Consider the following 15,783-nt stretch of genomic DNA (forward strand, 5'->3'; position numbering starts at 1 on the left):
TCCAAAACTGGACGCATTGTTAAATCTTTCTTTGGCACAAGGAAGTAAGTTGAATAGATACCCTTGTTTACCTGGTGTCCCGGGACGAGTTCTATCGCGTCCTTTTCTAGCAGAATGGCGATCTCCTCGAGGAGGATCTTCTGATGTTGTAAAGAGTGGACTTTTTGTCTTGGAGGATGGTTTAGGGGACGTTGCAGTAGTTCTATGCAGTACCCATTGGATACTGTTGACAGCACCCATCTGTCGGATGTTATCCCTTCCCATGCCTGGGTGAAACTTGATATTCGTCCCCCTACTGGGGTTGCATGGGAAGGGACCCTGAACTGAGCGTCACTGCTTTGGTGGAGGCGTGCCTCCTCCTTTACTGGGGCTGCCTCTGCCTCTACCACGTCCTCTTTTACTACCCCTACCATACGCCTGGGTAGACTGTTGTGAGCTGGTGTTCCACTGTGTACCCTGGGTGTGGGAGTAGCTATTTCCTCTATTGGAATTTTGGCCGCGGGGGCGACGAAAATTGCCATTCCCTCTTTGGTTAGGTGGTTTGGTAGTTAACTGGCCAAGGGATTTGAGGGTGTCGAATTCTTCCTTAGCGTTTTTTAGAGCGTCCTCGACTGCCTTCCCAAACAGGAGATCACTTTCCACTGGTTTGTCTAAGAGCGCAGCTTGTGTTTCTGCTTTGAATCCCGACTGCCTCAACCAAGCATGCCTTTTGATGACAGTCCCCTCTGCTATAAGTCTACCCGCATTGTCAGCGGCGTCCAGAGTTGCTTTTACAGTGCAGCCTGACACGTTCCTTCCTTCCGCACAAATGCGAGCTAGCTGGCTTTTAAGGGGTTCGGGAGCAGAGTCTATTAGTGCTGCCACTTCTTCCCACTGGTGACAGTTGTAGCTAGCCAACAGTGTGGTGGAATTCGCGATTCTGGCTTGGTAGGCTGCCGTGGAAGCTACTTTCCTGCCAAAACCATAAAGTTTTTTACTTTCTTTGTCGGGGGGAGCCTCAGAGGAAGATAATGGTGTACCAGCTCTTTTGCGGGTGTTGGTTACTACTAGAGAGTCTGGCTTAAGTTGACCTCTAATATATAGGGGGTCCGACTGGGCTGCTTTAAACAGCTTCTCCACTCTCGGATTTACAGGTCTTGTCAGGTTTGGGTTGACAAGGGATGGTGCTATTCTGCGTTGAACAGATTTTAGGATGGGAATGGTCTGGGCTACTGGCTTCCTTTCCCCTATTAGTTCTTCCGCAAAGTCCCTTTCTTCCTGGACACCTTGTGTGTCTATGTGGAAGTGGTTAGCTGCCCGAAAGAGCAGTTCATTCAGGAGGGGCTGATTATCTATTGGGGAGTCAGACACTGGGGCTTCCCTTTCGACTGGTGAGTCAATTCTGAAAATATCTGGGCTATTTTCTGGCTCATCCTCGTCTTCGTCTTCGCCGTAATAATCTGATCCTGCAGGATCTTCTGGCGTGTCAATTTCCTGACCTTCTATCAGGGAAGAGTTTCCTTGGTCTGTAGGGAAGAGGTAAGAATAGGGTTGGACCTCGATGGGGTCTAAAGGCCTAAATGGTGTTTCGACCCGGGGTCTTTTATTTGAGGGGATAGGGTCCCCTGACCCTGAGGGAGAATCTTCCTGAGGGTTTAAAGCTAGGAGTTGTTCAGGGTGTCTTTCGAAAAAATTCGCCAAGGAAGACATCCTTGACATTACTCTGTCAATGTCCTCGCATGACCAGAGTTTTGAGCTTGGGGTGACCTTGCTGGGACTTTCTATGGATTGGCCCTGAGAAGACTTGGTCAGTTCTTTTGTAGTGGAGGACTGCAAGGGTTGTTTCCTTTGCTGTTTACCCCCTTCCCCGTGGGTGGAAGTGTGTTTCCCCTTTCCCTTATCTTTCGACGCCTGGCGTCGAGGATCGGAGGTGGAATCCCTGTCTTTCGAACTAGCCTTCGAAACTGGCCCCTCTTTACTCCCAAGTGATGTACCCTTTTCCTGGGGTGCAGGCTGGGGGTGGAAGTCGTGTTCGTCTCCGGACGATTGATCTTCCGGGATATTAATGGTCGAGGCACTCTGTGCAAGTGTGGAGGCTTGCCTGACGTCGTGCGGCGACCTCGACCGGGACCGCCCAGAGGACGTCCTTTCGGACCGCTCCTTCTGTGCCTCTTTCCGAGGTTTCGACGACGTCGAATCTCGGGTGGATTTTTTGTGTTTAGCGTGTGTATGTGTAACGCTTTTGTCGCCGGGGGACTTCCCCATAGTCGCCGGGACGGACGACCTTCCGAGGCCGGGGACGTGCGTTCGGCTGTCCTTCGACGCCTTGGTGCCCTCGCCGTCCGAAAGTTCGGCGTCGCTGCCGTCGCTGAAGGTACCCTCCGCCTCCATAGCTGCTAGCTTGGCGTGGTGGGCCCAACGCTTGGTGGAGCGGTCCTTAAGGGTTTTGGCCTTAAACCTATTACAGGCCCTGCAACCCGTCTCGGGGTGGTCTCAGGTTGCACGTAGCGTGCTTATCTACCCAAGGGTATTTCTTATTACACTTGGGGCAAAACTGAAATGGCGTACCCTCCATACGCGCCTGTGGGCAGCGGGCAAGTGTGTGTAGGTAATAAGGTGTCGAGTGTGGAAGTGTACCACCCCCACTCTCCCTACTTGTAGGGCCGAGGCCAGCGGCCCAGGCCCGAGCCGAGGCGGAAGCCTCAAGGCCCAATCCGTCGGGTATTCGACGTTGATCTCCTCCCCGGTTCGGCGTCGAGATGTTGATCGACGAAAGGTTGGCCAAACGGGGCAAATTAGAATTATTTAGAGTGAAAATATGGCAAAGCCAGGGAACTCCGATGAAGTGCTTCCGACCAGAATGGCGGAAAAAAACAATCTGGGGATCCTAGACGCGTGAGGGATCATGGGTACAGGGGACGTCACACTAGGGATAGTATTACTGGCACGCCCTGTGTCGACGCCCATTTTTCGACTTCGAAAAACAAACTGTAATACTCTGCAGCTTCCACTAGATGTCGGCCTATGCACAGCATGTGATCTAAGCAGATTCCACAAGCCTCAGAAATATATATATTTTCTCTCTCTCTCTCTTTTTCTCTCTCTCTCATATCCCAATCCCCAAATGCTAATCTCCAAAGTATAAGGCCCACTACTAACATCGAAATCAACTGTCAAAAAGAAAATTCCAACCAAACTATACAGATTCCACTAAGATTCCCCAAGTATAATAAGTCCCATATGCTCTTACAACTACACACAACCAGTCTCCCCGACCCCATCCTACTAGCACTCAATCCTATACCACCACTCATTAAGCCGTAAACGATAATTAAGATCAATGTATGCAATTGTTGGCACCCAGGCTCTAGCCCAATATTAATAACAACCTAGATCAGACCTTCCCTCTCACCATTTAACCTATATCTATTCAGTTATTTGTGGTTTTTAGTGCGTTTCTTCTTGTCTATATGTTTGGGATACTGGATAAAATTTGGTGAGGATATGTTGCTCTTTATACTGTGTTTTACTGCCCCAATGACAATTTGTTTTTTAATCTATTTAATGATTGTTGGGGATATATCTGATATTTAACATATGTATATTGGATTTGTAGGTATTGTTTGTAGCATGTATGCTTTAAACATGGATCCTACTTACTATTTACCAGTATCAACAACTACATCAATGTTTAGTAAGCAAAGGGTAATAATCCAGGACGACAACATGCATGATCCGCCATCTAGTGATGTGAATCAAGATTCACAAGCTGCAAAAACACATACCTTTGCATTTTGCAGTATAAAACATGAGGAATATAGCAAGGGGTGAATCAATGGGTAATAATAGAACAAATTACTTACCTTATCTGGTAACGTTCTTTCGATGGGATGTTCCTCCGACGTATTCCACATCTTTGACAGGTAATGGCCACAGCTGTGCTGCTTCAGAACATTTTCGGCAGAGGGCGTCCGTCGATGACGTCGATACGTTGTTCCTCGAGGGCTTCTGTCGAGGGTCGATGTCACTGGATGTTATATATAGGACACACAGCGCCCGTAGCCTCAGTTGTAGTTTTTTCCCCAGAACCTGTGGCACAAATCTCCTGCCAGTATGACTGCAGAAAGCCTTGTGGAAACGTAAGCTGCAATCGCATAAGAAATTCAGTAGAGGGGCAGGCTGGGAGGGTGCGATGTGGAATACGTCGGAGGAACATCCCATCCAAAGAACGTTACCAGATAAAGTAACATGTTCTTAGAGGGGATGGTGTCCTCCGACATATTCCACATCTATGACAGACTCCCAAAGCAGTACCAACATATGGAGCTGGGAAAAGAATTTACAATTTTAGAATTTTAGAATGCCCAATCAAATGGCTGAATAGAGGACTGCCTTACCAAAGGCCAAATCCTGCCCATGGATGAGTCCAAGGAATAGTGTCTCACAAAAGTATGGACAGAGGCCCATGTGGCTGCTTCACAAATTTTGCGAATAGGAACACCAGAGGCAGCCACACCCCTAATAGAGTGAGCCCGTAAACCCACTGGAGGGTCCTTTCCTGCCAAACGGTAACACTCAAGAGATCGTCAAAATGATCCATCTGTTTGGAAACAGCCTGACCCAAACACCTTCCAGCATAACCAACAAATAGCTGATCGTCCACTCTGACCCGGGACATCCGTGAGAGATAGAAACTCAAAGCTCTTCTAGGATCCAACCTATGGAGCCTCTCCTCTTCCTTACCAGGATGCGGAGGAGGCTAAAACACCGGAAGAATCACCTTCTGGCTCAAATGGAATTCCAACACAACCTTCAGAAGAAAAGAAGGCCGCACCCGTAGGACAACCCTGTCCTTATGGAACAGAGTAAAGGGTGGCTTGGCGGAAAGTGCCTGCAACTCACTCACTCTGCGTGCAGAAGTAACCGCAACTAAAAATACAGTTTTAAAGGACAACAGTCACAACGGACAAGAATGTAAGGGCTCAAACAGAGCTCCCATTAGGAACTTTAAAACCAAATTCAAATCCCATCCCAGCACCTGGAAAGGCGACGGTGGAAACCCATTAGTTAGCCCTTTTAGAAAATGTGAAATCAAAGGGATCTTAAAATATGAACATTGCTCAGACGAGCGCTTAAATATGGACAGCGCCGACAGGTAAACCTTAATGGTACCCACTTGCAGGCCCTTGTCGGCTAAAGAAAGCAAAAAATACAAAACCAAAGGAATGGAATATTGGAAAGGATCCACATTCTGTACCCTGCACCTGTCACAGAACTTTCTCCAATGGCAAAGGGATTTTGTTGCAGGCCTTCTGGCCAAAAGCAACACCTCCATCACGTCTTCGGGGAGGTCCCAATCCTTATAACTCAACCTTTCAGATACCAAGCATGAAGGCTGAGGGACTTTACCTCTAGATGGAGAACCCAACCCCCCCTTCCGTGAGAGCAGATTGTCTTGGCAGGGAAGACGGCGTGGAGGGCAGATGGACATGTCTAGAAGGTCCGGGTACCATGCTCTCCTGGTCCATGCCGGAGCAATGAGGATCATCCGGGAACCAAACCTCCGTAATCTTCTCAACACTTGCGGAATTACGGGGACTGGAGGAAACGCGTACAGCAGTGAGAACGACCACTCCACTACGAACGCGTCCCCTAAGGCTCCTATTGGAGGAATTCCCGCAAGCAGAATCTTTCGCACTTCCGGTTGACACTGGTGGCGAAGAGATCCACTTGTGAGGTTCCCCAAAGGGCGAAGATCTCCAACAGAACTTCCTGAGCCAGCTCCCACTCGTGAGAGACCGTGCTCTGCCTGCTCAGCGAGTCAGCTGCCGCGTTTTCGTCTTCGGCCAGATGAACTGCCGAGATCGAAATTTCCTGCTGGATGGCCCAAAACCAAAGCTGCATCACCTCCCTGCACAACGGGAGTGACCCTGTCCACCCTTTTTTGTTGAGGTAGTGCATGGCCACTATTGTCCGTCATAATCAGGACATTCTTTGCCCGTACAGAAGGCAGAAAAGCCTCAAGGGCTAGCCTGATGGCCCTCAGCTCTAACAGATTGATGTGGATCCTGGACTCAGATGGAGACCAAGGCCGTTGGCTGTTAACTCCTTGGCATGAGTTCCCCAACCCGTGAGGGATGCGTCCGTCAAGATCATCACCTCGGCCAAGGTTGCCAAAATGCAGCTCCATTCATCAGATTGCCTTTGACAGCCCACTACAGAAGATCCTGTGCGACTGAGCGCGGAATCTGAACGGGATCCGACATCCTGCCGGAGAACTGCAACCACTGCATCTTGAGAGCGCACTGCAGAGATCTCATCCGCAGCCTGGCCTCTGGCACCAGAAAAATGCAGGATGCCATGAGGCCGAGCAACCTCAAGAACTCAAACGCCGGGAGACTCTGGGCACATTGGAATTCGTCCACCATCTGCAGAATGTGATGAGCCCTTACCTGGGGAGGCGAACACTGCCGCAGGGATGTGTCGAGCACTGCTCTGGTGTATTGGAGCCGCTGGGTAGGTGTCAAATGGGACTTCTTTAAATTGAGGGAGAAGCCCAGCTTGCCAAGGGAGTGGCAGGTGACGGACATATGATCCAGGGCTTGCTCGGCAGAGCGCGCCCTGATCAACCAATTGTCCAGGTAGGGGTAGACAGGAATCCCCCCTTTCCTGAGATATGCTGCCACCACCATCAGCTTGATGAAGACCCTCGGGTGGAGGTCAATCCGAACGGCAGGGCCCGAAACTGAAAATGCAAGTCGCCAACCGCGAACCTCAGGTACTTCCTGTGCTTGGGCTGAATCAGCACATGAAATTAAGCATCCTTGAGGTCGAGACACACCAACCAATCCTGAAGTTGAAGGGTCTGGAGGACTTGAGAAAGTGACCATCTTACACTTGTCCTTCCTGACGAGCTTGTTTAACCAACTCAAGTCCATGATGGGTCTCAATCCCCAGTCCTTTTTCGGGATCAAAAAATAAGGGTACTACCATCCCTTGTTCCTCTCCGCTACAGGCACCAGTTCTATGGCGCCTTTCTCCAGCAGGGATAGGATTTCCTGCACAAGGAGCGGATCCGGACGCTTCAAAGAGAGCTTCACTGGTGGATTGTCATGAGGCCTCGGCCGGAAGGGAAGACAGTAGCCATGGGCTATGATCTCCAGAACCCACACATCTGAAGTAATGTCTCGCCGTTCTCCAAGATGCTGCGTGACCGAGTAGACATGGCTGCGGCAGTGCCTGAGGGCAAAGAGGCAACTGCCCGAGCGGCTTTGGCACCTCGAGTACCTTGCTTTTCACCTCTGGTACTCCTACGGTGGTACCTTTGGCAGCTCCTCTCGATCTAACAAAGGTAAAGTAGTACCTAAAGGAACCTCCACTCCACTGCTGTCCCCTAGGACGAAAAGGCGGAGGTTGACGTACTGCAGCTTTCAAAGACTTGGCTGCAGCTTTGGAGCTCAGCAACCTCTCAAGGCTCTCGTCAGCCGTGCTGCCAAACAGATGGACACAATCAAAGGGCATGTTGAGAAGCCGGTATTGCACATCAGTAGCAAACCCTGACTTACGCAACCACACAAACCTGAGTATTACGGTGCTCGCAGCCATGGACCGGCTGACACAGTCTGCCGTGTCCAAACCTGACTGAACGGATTCACACATGGCATCTTTGCAGTCTTGCACAAAGGCTAGAAAACCAACCCATTCTTCCCCTTCGGGAATATGCTCAGCCGCCAAAAGATGCACAATTACACAGTGTGAGTGAATCTCGCCAAAGCACAAACAGAGTTGGCTGCCTTCAAAGCCATACCCCCAAGATGACAATACCTTCTTCGCTCAACCATCAAAGCGCTGATCGTCCCCATCAGGAGGGATGGTAGGGTATGCAGCCTGCTTCGTAGGGGCCGTAGCCGCATGCACCACCAAACTCTCCGGAGTAGGGTGCGTCGACAAGTAGCAGGGGTCACTACTGGCTGGGCGGTATTTTTTCGGAAGCGACTTATTCACTGCCGGGCGACTCTCCGGAGCAGTCTAAGCTGCCATAGCCACCCTTCTTTGCAAAGCCATGTGAAATGGCAACACCCAGTCAGTGGGTGGACCTTGGTCCAGGATGTCCGTCAGATCATCCTGATCAAAATCAACAGGTGGAGCAGACCACCCCAAGTATTCAGTCACCCTTGACATGAGACGCCTATAGGAGGATTCGGCATGCGTGCCAGGCTCAGGCCTGCCAAACTCCACCTCCGGAGAGGTGTCAAGACCACTGGCGTCATGCAATGACTGACGGGGTTCCTCCATCTGACTGTGCCCAGACAAAAGGTCATCAGGGACATCAGGAGGCACAACCATCTCATCAGACCCTTCCTCCACCTCTGAAATATAATCCAAAGGTTGGAACAAATCCTATCTGGGAGGAGGAACAGAGTAGGGCTCAAAAACAGGCTTCACAGACTAAGAGTCTTCCTTGGAGTTTCCACAGCCCTGAGGGGCACCTCCGGCAAATCCTCCACAAACTGCGTCGAGGGAATCGGCATCTAACGAGGCGTCGATGGCTTCAACTTCTTTGAGGCCAGAGCCCCGAGAGCGCCCCTCGGATACGGCGCTGATGGCGTCGACTACTTCCTCCAAGGCTTCATAGGTTCCGACGGTTTCAATGGCGTCGAGGACCGGGACCTGGATTTAGCACAGCGATCTTCCTTGTCTGATCAAGACCTGGACGGCTCCCGATGATCGCGCTGACCGCCCGAGACCGAAGGCGTACGAGTGGTGGACCGAGCCCGTTCCTGGCCATCTTCTTTCAAAGGCGCGGACGGAACAGTGCCTTGCGATTCAAAAATCACCATCATCTGCTGGGGGAATGCATCCCATTCGGCCCACGACACAGACTTGGTGGGACAAGTCAACTGTCTGGCAGAGTCCTCCGACGAGGACGGGGAAGGAGACTGGTGACTGCGCTTCCTAGAATGCCTCAGAGGCAGAGGAATGGCGGGAACCACTCCGAGAACCCCTGGATTTTCGCCGGTGCAGAGAGTCACCCCTTAAGTCATCGCTTGAAAGCCCAGCGGACTTAGATTTAAAGGGGCTTACACACCCTACCTACCTTTAATTTCTTATTACGTTCCCGCAAGGCCTTAGACATCAGGGATTGGCAATCGTCGCAGGCGTGACTTTCGCCGAGGCACCAGAGGCAGATGTTGTGCGGGTCCGTGATGGACATCTTCGAACCGCAGTCATGACGTTTTTTTAAGCCCGACTTCGGGGTAGTAGAACAAGACATCGCTATTGAAGAGAAGAATCGAGCGCGCCGAGATTCCGAAGCAAACACGTTTGCAGAAAAAATGGAACTGAGGCTACGGGCGCCGTGCATATATATATATATATAACATCCGCTGACGTCGACCCTCGACAGAGGTCCTCGAGGAACAACGTATCGACGCAGGACGCCCTCTGATGAAAATTTTCCCAAGCAGCACAGCTGTGGTCATTACCGGTCAGATGTGGAATACGTCCGAGGACACAATCCCCTCGAAAGCAATGCTTCTAAAGAAAAGCCCCTCAAATTATGCACAAAACATATTGAACTAAACTTACCTAGCAAATGCTAAAAAGAAAAGAACAAGTTACTTCTTACCTGGTAACGATCTTTCGACGGGATGTTCCTCCAACGTATTCCTTATCTTTGATAATACGTTTCCAGCTTGCTGGCCTCGGAAACTTTTTCTGTAGAGGGTCGCTGTGCGTCGACGTCCGCCGAGTCGATGTCCCTCGAGGGCCACCGTATCGGCGCTGACGTCACCATGCCCTTAAATAGCCACACGCTGCGTCCGTTGCTCAGTTCTGTTTCGTAGCATAAGAAAAGTCATGCCTGAATTGGTTATTGACCTTGAAGGAGCGTAAGCTGCAACCACAAGGGAAGGATCACTGCGGGGATGGTTGGGAGGGGCGATAAGGAATACGTCGGAGGAACATCCTGTCGAAAGAACGTTACCAGGTAAGAAGTAACTTGTTCTCTGAAGGGATTGTGTCCTCCGACCTATTCCTTATCTTTGATAGGCTCCCATAGCAGTGGCATGTAATTGGAGGTGGGAGTGAGAATGTTATGTATCCCTTTAGGGATGGACCGAATGTAATACGGCCTTGCCAAATCTGGTCTCTTAAGCAGTGGAGGAATCCAGATTGTAAAATTTTGTGAATGTATGTGCGGCCAACCATATGGCAGCCGCACATATGTCCCGGACCGGTACCCCTCTTTGGAGAACCGAAGAGGCTGCGATAACCCTGGTTGAATGAGCCCTGAGATTTTGGGGTGGCTCTTTCCCTGCCAGTCTAACATTCCAGGATGGCCAAAATAATCCATCTGGAGATGGTTTGTTTTGTTATGGGTAGTCCCAACTTGTGACCTGCGTATCCTACAAACAGTTGGTCTGCTTGCCTGATCCTAGCCATTCTGCTGATGTAAAAGCTGAGAGCTCGCCTTGGGTCCAGCCTATGTAGCCTTTCCTCCTCTTTACCCCGGATGGGGAGGAGGGTAGAACGAAGGTAAGGTAATTTTCTGAGTAATATGAAATTCAGAAACCACTTTTGGGAGGAAATTAGGCTTCACCTGTAGGACAACTTTGTCCTTGTGGAAGATTGTCTGTGGGGGTTTAGAGGAGAGAGCTTGTAGCTCGCTCACCCTCCTAGCAGATGTTAGTGCTAACAATAGGACAGTTTTAAGCGTGAGAAATCTCAGCGCGCAAGAGTGAAGTGGTTCGAATGGAGTGCCCATTAGGAAGTTTAAGACTAAATTTAAGTCCCATAAGGGAACCTGGAATGGTTTTGGAGGGTAAACATTAGTTAGTCCCTTGAGAAATTGTACCACTAGAGGAAGTTTGAAATACAATGGTTCCTCTGCCGTGCGCTTGAAGATGGAAAGCGCTGCGAGATAGCCTTTTACAGTGCCAACTTGAAGGCCTGAGTTTGCCAAGTAGAGTAGAAACGATAACACCGTTTGTGTACCACATGAAAAAGGGTCGATATTCTCTTCCCTACACCAGCTGCAAAATTTGTTCCAACGGCAGCCGTATAAAGACTTTGTTGCCGGTCTTCTGGCCGAAAGCAACACCTCCATGACGTCATCAGGGAGATCCCAATCCTTGTACCTCAACCTTTCAGAAGCCAAGCGTGAAGGTTGAGGGTTCTGGTGTCTGGATGGAGAACCTGACCTCCCTTCTGCGAGAGAAGATTCTCTGAGTGGAAGACGGATTGGAGGACAGATGGACATATCTAGAAGGTCCGGGTACCACTTTCTCCTGGCCCAATACGGGGCAATTAGGATCATGGTCTTCCAGAATCTTCTCAACCTCCTGATCATTTGAGGAATAACAGGGACTGGTGGGAACGCGTAAAGGAGTGGAAACTCCCAGTCCACTACGAACGCGTCTCCTAGAGCTCCTCTCGGGGGAAATTCCCTTGAGCAGAACAGATTGCACTTCCTGTTGGTGCTTGTGGCGAACAGATCCACCTGAGGGGTTCCCCAAAGGGCGAAGATCTCTTGGACTTGCTGAGCTAGCTCCCACTCGTGGGAAACTGTGCTCTGCCTGCTCATAGCGTCTGCTGTCAAGTTCTTCTCTCCGGCTAGGTGGACTGCCGATAGAGATTCCTTCTTGGATTGCCCAAAACCAGAGCTGCATCGCCTCTCTGCACATTGGCAGTGATCCTACGCCTCCTCTTTTGTTGAGGTAGTGCATGGTCACTGTGTTGTCTGTCATTATCAGGACATTTCTCCCCTGTACTGATGGCAGGAAAGCTTTCAGCGCTAGTTTGATCACTCTCAGCTCTAATAGGTTGATGTGTAGTCTGGACTCTGATGGAGACGAACGACCACTGATGGTCAAGTCGTTGGCATGGGCTCCCCACCCCGTGAGTGAGGCGTCTGTGACTACTGTTATCTCCGGCCATGGTTGCCAAAACAGTTCTCCTTTCAAGATGTTCTCTGGATAGGCCCACCATTGAAGGTCGCGGGCTACCTTGTCCGGAATCCGGAGGAGATCTGTCATTCTCCCTGAGAATTGCGACCACTGACTTCTCAGTGCCCACTGAAGAGATCTCATTCTCAGGCGAGCCTCTGGCACAAGGAAGATGCAGGATGCCATGAGGCCTAGCAACCTCAAAAAGTCGAAGGCTGGGAGACGTTGGGCATTTTGAAACTTGGTGACCATCTGTAGAATATCTTGAGCCCTCACCTCTGGTGGCGAGGCTTTTCCCAGGGAAGTGTCCAGGACCGCTCCAATGAACTGGAGTCTCTGTGATGGTATCATCTGTGACTTCTTTAAATTGAGGGAGAAGTCCAGTCTGTGAAGGAAGTGGCAGACATAATCTAGCTGTGCCTGGGCCTGTTCCAACGATACAGCCCTGATCAGCCAATCGTCCAGGTAGGGGGAGACGTGGATCCCTTCCCTCAGACTCGCCGCCACTACCGACATCAGCTTGGTGAAGACCCTCGGGGCGGAGGTCAGCCCAAATGGCAGAACTCGAAATTGATAATGAGAGTCGCCAATTGCGAACCTCAGGTATTTCCTGTGTTTGAGATGGATTGGCACATGGAAATAAGCACCCTGAAGGTCTAGAGATACCAGCCAGTCCTGGAGCTGTGGGCCTGAAGGATCTGAGAGAGAGTTACCACCTTGAACTTGTCCTTCCTGAGGAACTTGTTCAATTCTTGTAAGTCGAGGATGGGTCTCAGTCCTCCGTCCTCCTTTGGTATGAGAAAGTAGTGGGGAGTACCAGCCTTTGTTCCTGTCCGCTACAGGTACTGGATCTATGGCACCTTTCTCTAGCAGGTCTATCATTTCCTGCAAGAGGAGCAGATCTGGAACTTTTAGAGAGCTGTTCCCCGGTGGATGACTGAGGAATGTGTAGAAAGGGTAGGCAGTAACCTTGGGCAACTGCATCCAATGCCCAAGCATCTGACGTTATAGCCTGCCATTCCGTCAGATGGTGAGTTAAACTGCCCCCTGTGTGGGAAGGCCTCAGAGTGGTTTGGGGCCGGCTGATGCAGATGCCGAGGGTAAAGAGGCACCTGCTGCTGCTGCGGTCTTAGTACTTTTGACCCGTCCACCTCGGGTGGATCTCCTTTGGCCTCTTTGAGCCGGCTGTCCTCTGCCTTTCCCGAATGCGGAATAATAGCGAAAGGACTTTCCTCTCCCAGAGGTTCCTGAGGGGCGAAAAGGAGTTTGGCGGATAGCAGCTCCTAAAGATTTTGCTGCTGCTTTAAATGTCTGCAACTTTTCCAGACGGTCATCAGCCTTTTTCCCGAATAATGAAGAGCCGTCAAAGGGCATATTCAAAAGTCTGGCCTGTACATCTGGAGCAAAGCCCGACTTTTCGCAACCACGCATGCCTGCGGATTGTTGTACTTGCCGCCATGGCCCTGCTGATACTGTCAGCGGAATCGATGCCAGTTTGAAGTGATTCGCACATGGCATCTTTGCCATCTTTAATAATGTTAAGGAAGGCTTCCTTTTCCTCTCCTTCGGGTATGCAGTCAGCCGCTCATGAAGCACACTCCCATAGTGTGTGACTGAACCTGGCGAGCGTACAGGTGGCGTTGATGGACTTCAACACCATACTACAGGCAGAGAAGACTTTCTTCGCCATAGAGTCGTACCTCTTGTCATCTCTATCCTGAGGGACAGTAGGGTAAGCGGTCCTACTGCTAGATGAAGTTGCCGCTTGAACCACCAGGCTCTCTGGGGTCGGGTGTTTTGATAAGTATTCAGGGTCAGAAGCCGCTACCCTATACTTGGTTGACAATCTTTTATTGACCGTGGGGATAACTTCAGGAGTTTCCCAATTAGATGCAATTTTCCTTTGTAAGGCTGCATGGAAGGGGACCACCGGGTTCTCCTGTGGGCCTTTGTCTAATATATCTGTTAGGTCAAGCTGTTGACAAACAGGTGAAGGCGCAGACCAACCCATAAATTCAATAATTCTTGCCATTAGGGTTCTATATGGTGTTTCAGCATGTTCCCCTGGGTCTGGCTTAACAAATTCCACTTCTGCGGAAGTGTCCAGCCCACTTGCCTCATGTAGTGACTCCTGTAGGTCCTTCAGCCTTCTTGCCTCAGAGGTGAAATCCTCTGAAATAGGCAGTGTGGTCCTCTGTAAACCGAATGTTTCCTGGTCAGAATCTTCCCCCTCTTCATAAATTGAAGATAGTCCAGGGTACTCTGACCTCTGAAATGGTGTAAAACCCATCTCTAAGGCAGAATGAGCCAAACTCGTCGTTATTGGGCGAGAAAACGTCGATGCCGATGTAACAGGCTTCGAAGGCGCCGAAAAAACTGGAAGGGGTCTCGAAGAACTCGAGATGATCGGGATCCTACTCGAGGGCATCGACGACGGTCTCGGCGTCGTGCCGGAGGCCCTTGGAATCACCGTTGGCTGTGGAGTAGCCTTGGTCCTCTTTCATCGGCGTCGACGATGGCGTCGAGTTGATCGACCGATACGTCGAGGAACCCTTCGACAACGGCGTTGATGGCGCCGATCAGTGCGTCGAAGGAATCTTCGACGACGGCGAAGATGGTGCCTTCTTACCCGATGGCTCATGGCGCTCTCGGGTGGAATGTTTCGCCGGGTGCTGTGACTCGCGGCGTTTTGATTTTTTGGGTTTTTCACCCGGGGTATCACCCTCAACTGTCTTCGAGAGGGTCGAGGCCGCGTTTTTGAAGACTCTTAACATTTTCTTTCTGAATTCCTCCCACTCAGCTTGAGAACTGTGTTTAGTGGGACAGGAGACCCTTTCTGGGGACACAGAAGACGAGGAAGGGGACCTTCGACGTCTCTTTTTTGAGTGTCTTGATCTCGACGAATGGTGGGAGCTACTTCGAGATCTAGAATGGGAATGTTTGACGGCGAGGAGATGAATGCCTCGACTCAGCCGACAAAACTTTCAAGGAGGTTTTGACTGACTTACCTCTCTCGAGCTTCCCCTTGCGCTCCTTCAAGGCTTTCGCCGTCATGGACATGCAGTCCTCAACACTCCGACAATGGTGCTCGGGATCCGAGCACCACAAGCAGATCCTGTGTGGATCCGTTATAGACATTTTGCCGCAGTCTCGGCATTTCTTGAAGCCGGATCGCGTCGTTGTCGGTTCCGATGAAGAAGCCACCGAGAACGATAAGGTATATTCGAGTAGATATAGTTAGTTATCCTGACTGAACTGAGAAACGACGTTCGAGGCCCCACGAAGCGCGGAAAAACGGAAGTGAGCAACAGACGCAGCGCGTGGCTATTTATGGGCATGGTGACGTCGGCGCCGATACGGTGGCCATCGACGCGCAGCGCCCTCTACAGAAAAAATGTCCGAGGCCAGCAAGCTGGAAACGTATTGTCAAAGATAAGGAATACGTCGGAGGACACAATCCCTTCGAAATGGGCATTATAACGAATGTGTGTCATAGCATACTGGAAAAGAATATATATTTGAGAAGTCTTAGTCTATTGAGTGGGAGGGCAAAGGAAGGAATAAATGAAAAGCATTGGTCTGTGCCTACTTATAGCCAAACTCAGTGTGTGTAGATACTTCTTGTAACAAAAGCCTCCTTCGAAAGACATAACACATGAACAGTAACATCATGCATTCATTTTTGCATCATGTATGCTTTAGAATTGCAATTCATTCTCGCGCCACAAATTCTATCATCCACGTGAACTCTTGTATGTCCCTCTTTGCAGGTTAAGTGGTCTGTGCATACTTCTAATGAACCAGATATTTTTGAGTCAGAATGTGCAGTACATGTGTAACCCCCATTTAAAATAATTAG

At 50.3% G+C, this 15,783-nt stretch overlaps 1 protein-coding gene across 4 annotated transcripts in view; it reads right to left on the bottom strand.

The window, feature by feature from the left end:
- Positions 1-15,783, bottom strand: part of PHRF1 (PHD and ring finger domains 1) — a 1,334,933-nt gene that overhangs the window by 259,228 nt on the left and 1,059,922 nt on the right. The window lies entirely within an intron of this gene.

This window comes from Ambystoma mexicanum, chromosome 11, assembly GCF_040938575.1.
Source record: "Ambystoma mexicanum isolate Mex_15411 chromosome 11, UKY_AmexF1_1, whole genome shotgun sequence".
Classification (NCBI taxonomy): domain Eukaryota; kingdom Metazoa; phylum Chordata; class Amphibia; order Caudata; family Ambystomatidae; genus Ambystoma; species Ambystoma mexicanum.